This window comes from Vulpes lagopus, chromosome 24 (genome assembly GCF_018345385.1).
Source record: "Vulpes lagopus strain Blue_001 chromosome 24, ASM1834538v1, whole genome shotgun sequence".
Lineage (NCBI taxonomy): Eukaryota > Metazoa > Chordata > Mammalia > Carnivora > Canidae > Vulpes > Vulpes lagopus.
The window spans coordinates 14837218-14849878 of record NC_054847.1 but is presented as its reverse complement, the minus strand read 5'-3'; the positions used below and the strand labels follow the sequence as shown (position 1 = coordinate 14849878).

The 12661-nt window shown below is 44.4% G+C and overlaps 1 long non-coding RNA gene across 2 annotated transcripts; it reads left to right on the top strand.

Moving 5' to 3' along the window:
* Nucleotides 1–1956: 1956 nt before the first annotated feature.
* LOC121482170 lies at nucleotides 1957–9972 on the top strand. Of its 2 annotated transcripts, XR_005985531.1 has the most exons (6): nucleotides 1957–2403; nucleotides 3702–4894; nucleotides 5076–5777; nucleotides 7493–7554; nucleotides 8484–8534; nucleotides 9400–9972. It is a non-coding gene; the product is annotated as an uncharacterized LOC121482170 (long non-coding RNA). The 2 variants fall into 2 exon arrangements; XR_005985530.1 differs by having other exon boundaries at nucleotides 8484–9972.
* The last annotated feature ends 2689 nt before the right edge of the window (nucleotides 9973–12661 follow it).

Sequence of the window (12661 nt, the reverse complement as noted above, 5' to 3'; positions counted from 1 at the left end):
TTCTAAAGGTTTAGAAATCAATTCCTAAATTCTATCAGTGTGAAACAAGTTAGAGTAGTTCAGAAAGTGGAGGCCATAACAGTGTGTTTCCTTCCTGCTCCCACCTTCCTTCTCCTCTTCCACCACCATTCTGGGCTTCTATACATGTAAACTCTCTCTGCCTGGAGTTGGATGCGGCATAGCACTAAGCCCTGGAAGATGTGCTCCAGGCCTCTGGGAACACACACTCTATGACAGATGGCGGCAAATTAAACTGGCAATTGAAAAAGCCAGAGCATTTCCAGGACCTCTGTTAGAGAAGCGATTCTGGAGGGGGAGAGGCAGGGAAGACAAATTGCTGGAAAGTGGCCAGAACCATTTGGTGCTTGACATCAATTTGGTCAATAAACATGTCCTGAACACCTAGATAGAAGAAGCTTTTCCAGATTCCACAGGCACACACAACGATCAGAGAGACCAACATTTTGTCCTATGTTTAGGAAAACAGCACACAAAAAGGTGCATGGACAATTCTAGGCTGGTAGAAGTCTGAACAAAGGCTATGTAAGGATGAGCTGAAAATTATAGCCACCACACAATAGTATGATAATGCATGTTGATGGCTATGTCCTTGATGATATGTAGAGGGTGGGAGAAACAAAATTATGGGGCTAGAAGGGACACTGGGCAATCCCTTCAATTTAAAGATGAGGGAACTGAAGACCCTTCTCCACAAGAGTAAGTGGTTTGTTCAAGGTCAAAGTCACTCGGTTGTTTGGAACTCCGTGATTAATAGTACTACTACTAGTAGTATCAATGATACAACTAATAATAGTACCAACAGTGCTATTAGTAGCTAAGATTATAGAACATTTACTATGTGTCAGCCACTATCCTAAGTGCTTCAAGCATATTATCTAATATAGAAGGTTATGTTATTTTCACCTCTGAAATGGTATTTTCACACATGGGGAAACTAAGGCAGAAGAGTATAAGTACCTTGCTCAAAGTCCAGCCAGTAAGTGGTGGAACTGAGACTCAACACCCTGCAGTGGAGCTCCAAAGTCTGTGCTCCTAATTTCTCAGTTCCTTATGGCATTTTTGGCCTCAGACTCCTGGTCCAGTGCTCCTTGTCCTTGGACTGGGGATGTCAGTGAGGTGAGGTGACTGAATGAGGGCGTGACATGACAAAAGTGAGTATTTAAAGTTACGAGTATGGCTTCAGTTGTTAGGGTAGATGAGAGAAGAAATGGAGAAGGGAGAGGGGTAGTAGAATGTCTAAATACAGTTGTGATGAATGTTTGGACCACAGCAGAGATAGAGAAGATTTTACTGGACAGGTATGGTTGGTTAGCAGTCATTCACTCCATAGTATGAATCAGCCTATCCTGTTGGGTTGTCCTTCTTGAGAACAGAAACCTGACCGTAGAAGGAAGGGACAGTGTACAGCAAAGGGAATTCCGAGGCAAAGGAACAAGAGTAGAAATGGGACAGATATTGATGACTTTGCAGTATTCTTCACAGATGTCCTGATCTCTTGGGGATGGTTTAATCTACTGTAGGTAAAAATGTCCATTGCTCATTGAGGTAAAGGAGGAAGAGAACCAAAACAAGCAAACAAAACAAGGAGAAAAAGAAAGATGCCACCTCTTAGTGGGAATGAGACCTTAACAAGTGGGTAAAGTACATGAAGAACCCGGTGTGTTTTCACAGACTGGGGTCTGCCTTGGGGAAAGACCCATCTCACCACTCCACTCTTACCCCTGGTGGCCAGAGGACAGCCTTCAGCTGTGGAGAAGAACCTCTTTATTCAAAGTCCTGGCCCCTTCCAGGTGACCCATGTCCAGTGACTGGCTGATGCAAGGGCATAAAGGCCAGGACAGTCTCAGCAGAAGGGGCCATGGAAAGCTGGGGAGGGGACCCCAAAAAGGGTCACTGATTGTGTGAATGTGTTCACAGAATGAGGTGTGACTGGACTTCTCAACATAAAGCCTTCATGGGGAAATTTCTGATAAAGAGAAGCGATAACTATACTTTGAGAGGAAGAGAACAGACCATGAATAGCTGCTCGAATTCATGGGAAACTGGACAGATGAGGCCAGAAAACAGAGAAGACTCTTCTGGATACTTCTGATTGGTTCTAAGGATAACTGTCTGTAGGTGGGGTCATGTATTTATACTCGAATGCAGAACTCTCATCCTGCCTTGAAGTCACATTTCCATTGGCCTGCTGCTACACAAGCTGCCCTCAGACGCTCATTTTCACATGCAGGACGTGAGCAGTTTTCCAGATATCCACCAGATGGTACCTTCCTACCAGAAATTAGGTTTCAGTTGTGGAAATCCACATTGTTTTTTCCACCCCACAGACCAGCTACAGAATCAGATGCCTGCTCTGGCTACTGTGGAAGGAAAGGGAGCTTGGTAAGAACCAATCTCAGGGTGGGAGCGCTGCAGGGTGGCGTGGGGGCGGCTCCAGTGTTTTTATTTTCAAGAATAGGAGACTGAAGTCAAAGTGTCTTTTTTTTAAATTTTTTATTTTTTTATTTTTATTTTTATTTTTTTGTGATGGGGAGAGCTACGTGGTATAGAGTCTTAGAGAAGTCTCCCAGGGAGGGAAGGACTGTTGTGAGTTTAGCTCCCAAGAGCCTTAGTCATAAAAGCCCTCGGTGCCACCCTTGTGCTATTCCTCTGGAGTCGGCTCGGCACTGCTGAGTGCTCTGAAATGTAACCAGCTGTCCCATAAAGGAAAGTCTTTGTTGGAGAGACTCACTCATTGTTCAACAGTTTGGATTCAAAGGCCCAAGCAGCAGTCTCCCCGGGTTGCGTAGTGTCCTTGGAATGGGAGGGTCACTGGTCTTTACTGTTGGGTGGCCCCTGGGTCCTGGTTTATTCAAGACTTTTCCTGGTCTTGGCTCTGAATGTAAAATGCAAAGGAGTTTCTGTAGCAGCTGAAGGGGTCTCAAAATATACTAAGGAGCCCCTCCCATCAATGACTTGCATGTTTCTTTCACACCCAGTCATCCTGGCTGACTGGAATGTACACACCAGGGACAAGGCTAGCCCCCCCCCCCCCCCCCCCCCCCCACGCACACAGTGAGCTAGGTGATTTGGGGCAGTGCGATAATATTTTCAAATTACTAATCATTTTGTTGCTGTTGTTTTCTTACCAGATTCCCTTGTCCCCTTTAGCCAGTGAGACACATGTCAGGAAAGGCAAAGTTCTGGGGAAAAGAAGTCTTCTCTTGGTTTCTGAGTTTCAGAAGTTCAGGCCTGAGCTGATAGAAGATGTAGATAAATACAATGTTCTCAGGATGGGGAAAGAGGAGAGAGTAGCTGGGGCGATGAGAGACTGGGCCTCTGAGCAGGGAGACACATTTACTCTTTCGTGCCTTCTGCAACTCCCCCGGCAAGGATGGTTTTGCGCGCTCTCAGGATGAGGGCCTTGAGCCCCCTTGATGAAAGCACAGGAGGGGGGCGAAAACCTCAGAGAGGAGAGGGTTGTATTCTCACCCCAGAGCAGAGGGCCAGAGAGCCAGCGGGGGAGATCTGTGGCTTGCAGGCACCTCTCAGAGAGTGTACTGCAGCACAGTGCCCTTCCAGACTCGTGTCTACCTGGGGCTTTGCCATGTGTCCAGATTTGGAAACAGGGTCTTTGCAGATATAATCTATTAAAATATGGTCATACTGGATTTAAGGTGGCCCCTAATCCGATGCTTTAGGTGTCCTTTTAAGAAAAGGGAAATTTGGACACAGAGCTGTACACGCAGAGGGAAGGTGCCCTGTGAAGATGGAGGCAGAACCACGGAACGTCCAGAACTGCCAGCCACCACCAGGGGTGACAAAGAGATGAGGAAAGATTCTGTCCCAGAGCCTGGGGAAGGAGCCTGGCCCTTCTGACACCTTGATTTCAGACTCCCAGCCTCCATGCCTGTGGGAAGATAAGTGTCTCTTATTTTAAGCCACCCAGGTTGTAGGGCTTTGTTCTGACAGCTGTCCTGACAGGAACAAGGATGATGGAGAGGCACTTAGCATGGTCACACTTGACGAGCAGGGAGGTGGAGAGGTCTCTGTAGATGCCAGCACACAGAGCAGGCCTGAGCACTGGATGGGCCCACGGTGGCACGGACGCCTAGAGTGGGAGCCCGGACTACGGGCAATGACATTTCAGACATCAAGATGAAGGAGGTCTAAGACAGAAAATGAGTAAGAAAAGTAATGATGACCATTAAACTTTTCTTACTGCTTTAGGTTTGTGGGCTAAAATTTGCTGCTGCTTAAGGAGCTGAGGCTTAGGGTATCAAACAGGGAGTCGGCCACGGCCACTGAGTGGTCTGCTGTGGCAGTGGGATTCAGGCGCTCCTCTGCCTGCTTGCCAAGCCCTCCTGTCCTTCATTATCATTTCCAGTTTTCCCTGCTACATGCCTGACATCATGGCCAAAAGGGACTGGGCCCTGTGCTCTGAGCACAGCCCTGTCCTTCCTACTGGAGTCCTTACATCAGGCTGGACCTTTGCGGTTTCCTATCAAAATCCTACTAGCAAAGGAAAACTTTCCAAGTCTCCCAAACACACTGTTATCTCCTTTTCAACTCTGGCACTTGTTTTGGAGTATTTTTGATGGCAGCCCTCACTGTGCCTCATACTTCTTTGTCTCCCTCGTAACACGAGCATGGCTGCCCCCACGATGTCAGGTTTCAGCGCAGGCTTGTTGATTTGTTGGGTATAATCATTACTGAAAATGCTACAGTTCTCCACAATGCACAATGGACAGCGTGTCTTGTTTGTGCCCGAAGCAGACCCTTTATGTGTTGGGACATTGCCCGTTGGCTGCACTGCACCTGTTCCAATGGACTCTGTCATCAGGACTGAAATACTATAAGCACTTACAGATGTGACTTAGGATTTTCCAAAAAGGTGAAGGAAGAATAAACATTTGGGGCCACTCTGTCTGAGGAAATGGTCCACATGCTTTGGGGTGGGGGTGGGGGCTCTTGTAGCTTCCCTAATAAAGCAGGGTGGGATCTGGAAGTCCCTTGGGTGGTGTGGTTTTTATTACCTCACTGACTGCCTTTCACTTTCGTATCTTCCTCTGCAGAAGCCTGAGGTCCCTTGAACTGGCCACACACACCTGCATTCTGGAATCAGAGATAAGACATGGGAGGAAAATTTTCTGGGAGGGAAAAGGAGCGATTTAAATTCTCACTGAGGTCTGAGCTGCTGATAGCAGATTCTTCCCCCGAAGAGGTTTCAGGTCAGAGGAGGAGGTTGGGCAGGGAGGGAGCAGAAGGCTCCTGTGCTGGCTCATTGGCTAGGGCAGGGGCCGGGGTTGTGAGCACAAAGGAAAGAGCAATGGGTGGCAGGACCGAGGGCCCCGGGGACCCAAGGTTCATCTATTCCTCTTTTCCTGTTATGGGGCCCTGTCTGATTCTGACATTCAACACTAAGAGATCTCCTGACTGTTGATTTCACAGACCTAAAAAAACCATTTATTGAGAGCAATCTGAAACACTGGAAGGTTGCCATTACTTACATTGTTAAATAAGAAAGTAAAAAAAATAAATAAAAACCCTACCACATGAAAGAAAGGATGTTTTAATGGTAAAAAAAAAATGGGGAAAGAAAAAAAAATCTCAGAATAAAGGGTAGTCCTTCTAAATAGGATGAATATAGCTTTATAGGGAAAGAAAAAATGATTGTCTATCTCCCTTTTCAGTGGGTCCAGGAAAATATTGGCAGAGCCTGGCGTCCCAGGACCAATTGATGATTTATGGGAATCACGTCCATCCTGATTCTGAAGGTCCCACCGCAGTTTATAGTTCATGACATTATGCTGCCCCCTGGTGGCCAAAAGGAGTTGCTGTGGCGGCTAAAGGGTCTCAAAATCTACTTATGACCCGCCCCCCATCAATGACTTGTATGTTTATTTCACACCCACATGTGCTAACGGGGGGGCCTGTGGCCTGAGAAATGAAAGACCCAGGCCCTTGCTCTCAAAAGCCTTTCCTGTAACACTGATGTTTCAAACAAAAGTTAGCAAAAATATTTGGGTTTGGGCATTGCAATGTCAGCTCTCCATCACCATCCTCCCCAGCTGCCAGGGGCCCGGGGTGGCGGGGGCGGGCACTGGTGTCTGCGTCATGGAATACGGTCAGTCTCTCAGCGTCACAGCAGATCTGTGACTTGAGTCCAAGTTGCCACCTAGAGCTTTATCTCCAGCCCTGCCCTGAAGTCAGGGCTCATGGGGCAGGCAAGCCTACTTTTTCCATGAAGTCCTTCAGTGCCTATTCCAAACCCACGGTGACCTCTATAACCTCAAGACTACTCTCTACCATCATGTCCTCTTATTTTTCAAGTAGATAAGAAATTCTCTGATGGTTGAGGCTCTGTTTTAACATTTTTATATCCATCTCCCCTTCTCAAAGTATGTCTTGGAGCTCTCAGTTTTCTCCCTTATTATGCAGAGAAGCTTCCCACCTACTTTCACATATTAGGGCCACACTTAGGCTTCATCAAGATATTCTCGTATCAAACATGAGAAATCATTAAGTCAGTTTAGGCTAAGTTATTGTGACAAACAATTCCCAAGTCGCTACAGCTTAAAATAACAAAGGTTTATTTCTTCTAAATGCTGTGTGGCCTGTGTGCATCATTTGGGGGGTAGAGTTGCCAGGAAATAGCAGGGAAAAATATGGGACACCGTCAAATAATCAGTAATTTTTTTTGGAATAAGTATGTCCCCCAAAATGCATACTAACAATTATTATAATTTTGTGAACTTCAAATTTAGCTGAAAATCCTATAATTTACCCAGCAATCCTCTTTGGGGGCCCTACTTCACATCCCCATTCTTGACCCAAGCTAAGGTGCCTCTACTATCTAAACATCACAGAAAGAAAGGGGATGTGACCATTTGCACACTGATGCTTGAAGTTTTCTTCTGGAATTACAGCATTTCCAATCACAATTTTTTTTTTTTTTTTTGGTCAAAATGAATCATTTGGTCATTCCTAACCTCAAAGGGGTGAGGAAATGCGATTCTGCCATGTGCTCAGAATGAGAGAGCACCAGGCTATTTGTGAAAAGCCCAAATCCTTGCCCTAGTTACAAATTCTGGTGACAGCTGCTAAGAAAATACTACTTTCTCCATCTTATTACAATAAATTATATCAAGTGTAATCGTAATCCTTGCAATTTCTATCTAATGGCTTACTATTGATTTCTGGTAAGCAAAGAAAGCTTTCCTGACCCATTTAAATACATGGAGACAACTAAACGCTCCCTTTCAACTTTTCTTCTCTGCATTAAATACCTTCCCAGGCCCCTAGTACTTCTTCCTATGATGTAGTTTCCAACTCTTTACCTTCCAACTCTTTATCTACTTGGTTATATCTGACTGTTAAGTGAATGTGATGGGAAAACAAAACAAAACAACAAAAGGTAGTTCCTTATATTGGATAAGCCAAAGGTGACTTTTGGTGTAACCCTTTGTTTTTCTTCCCTGTTTCCCCACAGAAGATCAGCAGTGTTTCAACCCTCAGCATCAACAGCATCACCTGGAGGGATGAATCAGTGAGGTACAGACTTCTACACCAGGGATTCTGATTCAGTTGGCCTTGCCTGGGCCTGAGTATCTATACTTTTTAGCAGTTTTGTACCATTTATCTGTAGCTATGTAACAAACCAACCCCAAACTGAGGAACTTAAGGCAAAAGTAGTAATTTTATTATTATCTTTCCAGATCCTTGGGGTTGAATAGAATCAAACATATAAGAAACCAACTAACATTTTAAGAGAATGGTATGGGCAAAAAAAAAAAGCCACCAGCTCAGAGTAAAAGAGACTGTACCCATTTGATACTTAAAACAAACTCTGACCCTCCCCCCTGACATTTTAGGGGTAGAGAGCAGCCTGAGGGCTCTGCTTAATCCCCAAAGAAACCATATTCCTTTTTGGATATAGCAGAGGAGGATAGTGAAAAAGGAGGGAACTCTCAGTGGGTAGAGCCAAGGACCATGGAAAACAAGGACTGGGGAATTTATCCGGGTGGAAAAGAATCAGTGGGAGCTCATCAAGGAATGTGACCCACCTTTAGGACAAGGGGCTGCTTGTAATGTCTATTTGGAGGGACTGTAGACTCACTGTGGTTCAGTGACTGGTAAAAGACTCCCATGCTTCCACTTCCAAATGGGAGTGTTTATTGTGTCCCTGTCCCTAATTGCATATTGAGTTTGTCTGTGGGAGCAAGTGACTTAATTTTTGAAGTGTCCCCATTTAAAGGAGGCATATCTAAACCTGCTATAGAGGTGCTAATGTCTTATTCATGGATCCTGGACTTTGAGAGTTCAGAACAGTACCTGGAGAGGAATTTGAGGTTGTCTCCCTTAGAGGGTGTAAGTGTCCTCTTACATGCACAGGGAAGGGAACTGCATGTCTGGGGTACAGAGTGCAGACTGTGGTAGATTATGTTAATATTCACCAAATATTGTGGCACCCTTCTCTGCAGGACCTCTTTCTGTGGTGCGAGGGCTCTACATCCTGGTCCTTTGGTATTCAGGTGACCATTTGATTTACTCTGACTAATGACATTGAGTGTCAGAAGTGATAGGAGCCACTTCTGAACAGAAGGATTAAGAACCACAGTGTTCACCTTTCCCTCTGCTATGACAACTGACAATGTTCCGGATAGAAGCTGTTTTCCCAGCCTTGGTCCTGGAGTAAAGATGATGCAGAACAAAGCCATAGCCAACTAACTACGAATGAAGTATATGAAAAATTAAACTTCTGTGTTGTGAGACCCTGGGTGCTAATATGAATGAAGAGGGCATGGGCACCCTGACAACTCTGAGCAGCCTTGGGTCCCTCTTGCATGATGGCTACCAACTGCGGAAGGACACAGCCTTTTTTTTTATATATATATTTACTTATTCATGAGAGAGAGAGAGAGAGAGAGAGAGAGAGAGAGAGGGAGGGAGGCAGAGACACAGGCAGAGGGGAAACAAGCTCTATGTAGGGAGCCTGATGCGGGACTTGATCCTGGGACTCCAGGATCATGCCCTGGGCTGAAGGCAGGCACCAAGCCACTGAGCCACTCAGCGATCCCCAGACACAGCCTTTTGACTGCCCAATTTTACTGTCCTCTCTGAGGAAGATTGACTCCCTTCTCATTTCAGCATGCCTGACATCAACATTAGGTGATAGGGAGCAACCCAGGAAGTGCCAGCCTCCGTTGAACCTCCTGTTGACAGTATTTGTCTCTGTGGACCAGAGATTGTGGGAAGGTTCTTGGGTAATGAAAGCTGGCTGGACACAGCCCAAATTTCAAGATTGTGGCAAACCAGAGGGTCCTTCAGTCCTTACCTGTTGAGGTTTCTGTTGCCCTGGTGACATCTCAGACTTGGCATTCTCATTACATGATGAAGACACTGGTGGTGACAATGGGAAGGTTGAGAAGATGAAATGGATGGTACCCATAGCTGGTTCTATGCAGCAGAACTGAGGCTCAGGAGTGAGGTAAATTAAAGATACTTGTCCCCTAAAATCTGGATCAGCCTCAGTCATTCAATAGAACCAGTAGACCAATAGAATGTGACTGAAGCAACAGTGCCTGCCTTCCAAAGCTAGGTCAGGAGAAGCCTTGTAATTCCTGTCTTGGTCTCTTATAATACTGCCTCGAGACTTCAGCTACTGTGTAAGAAGTTTGCCTACCCTGAGACTACTATGTTGGCATAGTTGCATTCAGGTGCTCCAGTTGACCATCAAGCTATTGGATGGTTTTTCAATAGCATCCGACCTTCCAGACGACCAGCCATTCCTGCCAAGGCTCCTAAAATATGAGTGAAACTGTCTTGACCCCTTCAGTCCAGCCAGCTCACCATCTAAATACCACTAAATCTAAAATGACCTCAGTTAATGCCATGTGGAACTGAAATGTCCTCCAGCTAAACTTGGCCTGAATTCCAGGCCCACAAAATCATGAGATATAATAAAATGGTGTTAAGACATGAAAATAATGGAACAGATATATATATATACTTACTATGCACTCCTAGGCGCCTGTTTTTCCTTTTCTCTTAACACGGATCCCTCATGTTGCATGCCTGGGTGCTCTAACCAGATTTCAGGAGTTGGGAGGTGTGATTCGCCTGAGATTACCACCTTCAACAGAGATGGTTCACATAAACTCTTCATTCAAACAGAGTTTGGGTTACCCCGAGGGCTCAATTTTGTTCTCAGCTTAAGTCCAACAAGTAATAAGTCTAGCATTTAGTGAGCACCTCCATGGGTAGGGGACTATGCTGGGTGGTAATATAAGATGTCTTGCTACATAAGGTAAAACAGCTCACTGTGGTTTAATGCTCACATGCTTAATTTTGTTTTTTACAGTTATCCTGTGAAGTAGCATTATTTTATTACATAAGCAAGTAAATTGAGATCAGCCTGTAGAAACTGTAAGTGCCAGAGATGAGTTTTGAATACCCAGAAGGCTTATCCACCAAACAGGCTACCATGGAAGTTAAAGCTTTATAAGACAGGTGCAAACCTTCATTTTATAAATGAGAAGATTGAGGACTAGGAAGAGGGAGTAGTATCGCTGATGTGTTTTGCCACTAACCATGAATTCTCTGGCCAGTACAATTGCATCCTGCTCCTAAAGGCTCTCTAGAGTATAGGCCAAAGCCATGTTGAGTGTCTTTAAGGAAGGAGATAGAGAAGATGATGTCAGCACTGCCTTTTCATATATGTTCCCAGAGAATGTGAGCCTTTGTTTATCCTCCCGTTTAACTCCTGACTGAGAAGTGGGGGCTGTAACTTGGCCAATGAACAGTTTGTGGGCTTAAAGCATTGGATTGGTAGTATGAGCTTTTCTCTGGAGAAAGCATCTTCCCATAAAACTATCCATCCCTGTCATCTGGGATGAGTCCCAGAGATAATTCCATTTTTTTTTTTTCAGAGTATGGAAAAACTGAAAAGTAATATGTCATCAGGGCTGTTCATGAATCAGAAATTACTCAAAAGACCATTTCTAGCTTGTCCTGGATCTCTTGGTCTGCCGGAATGGCAAGATCCAAACCAGTACCCATCAGCCGCAGTGGGAACTGTGAAGAGGCTCATGCAGAACATGAAATCTTTACAGACAGAACAGGGACCCTGTGTGATTTGGATAAGAAGTCCAGATGAAGTGAGTAACTCTAAGTTGAAGTCTCTCTAGAGTTTAAGTATTTATGAAGCACTTTGTCCCCACAAAGTGAATTTCAATCATTTATCATCCAAACTCACAATATCACAGTAGCATGTAAGTATTTGTATTATGGCTAATGACCCAAACTTGAACTACTGCTTGTAAAACAGGGGATATTTTCATGCACTCGGGACCTGTTTTTAATGCCATTGTGAAGCACGAACAGGATTTTTTGAACTAAATGCCTGAATCTTGATCCAGACCCATCATTACCATGCAAGCCTGTAATTTTCTCCTGTGGCACTTCTCTGCTGGCTCTCCTGTTGTCAGGCAGCAAAAGGTGAATTCTTTAATATGAATCCCTGACAACTCTTTCCTCTTTATTCCACAGCATTGTGATTTGCCTTTGTGCAGCCCTTTGTGTTCTGAGATGACCAGATGACATATTGGGGTGTTGATGATTCTAAAAAATATGTATATCTGAGAAGATCACACCAATTAATTTTCATCCAGAATTCAAGGTGAAAACTGCTTCGGATTGTGGTAGTTGAAGCTGTTTGAAGAACTAGGGGCTGATTATGGCTTTTTCTGAAATCACCAACCCTTCAGGAAGGCATCGCTATCTCTTATTTCTCATCTGGCTATTCAAATGACCTCCTTCGCAAAAAGACTTCTTTTTTTTTAATCAACCTTATCTCTCCAATTGTTTAAAAACCTATTCTACTTTTTAGCTAGAATTATTGACCATAGGACCGTAAAAGAATTTTATAGATGAGGAGACAAAGATGCTAAGAGGAACACCAGAATCCAAGCATTCCAAGTCTTCCTTCCATACTGTGTTTCAGAATCATGTGGTGTTTGATGTTAGATGTGTTGCCATAGTTATATGGAATTGTTTTTTACCTTGGCTTTTTTCTACATCCCCCAGCATGCTTTGCAAAGGGCTTATCCATAGCCAGTCAGATGTCAGATATGCTATGGCTGGCCCTCCCTCAGTGGCCAAGTTCCTCCCCAAAAGTGACCTCTACAGAGAGGATTTTAACCACCCAAGCTAAAGTGACATCCCTCGCCCATACTCTCAGCCATACTCTATCACCTTTCCTTGCTTAACTGTATTTCTAGCACCTCTCATGATCTGAAATGATCAGTCTTTCTTGTGCATTGCTGCTTCTCCTACTAGAATGTGAGTTCTGTGAGGGCAAGGGTTTTGTTTCTCTTGTCCACTACAATGTCTGTGCTTATTAGAGTGCTTATTTATCAATAAATTTATCAATAAATGTGTGTGGAATTGATGGCTAAGTGGATGGTGAATAGATAGACAAGTCATGATGTTAGTGCCAAGTTTTTGTCATCATAGGGTTGAGGCATTGGATAACTAATCCAGATAAAAAACTGGTTTCCTCCTGACATGAAACTTAATTCAGCTTGATTAGTTGTTAGGTACTTTGGAAATAGGAATTTCCTTTAATTACTAATTTAAAAGAATTAAGAATTTAAAAGGA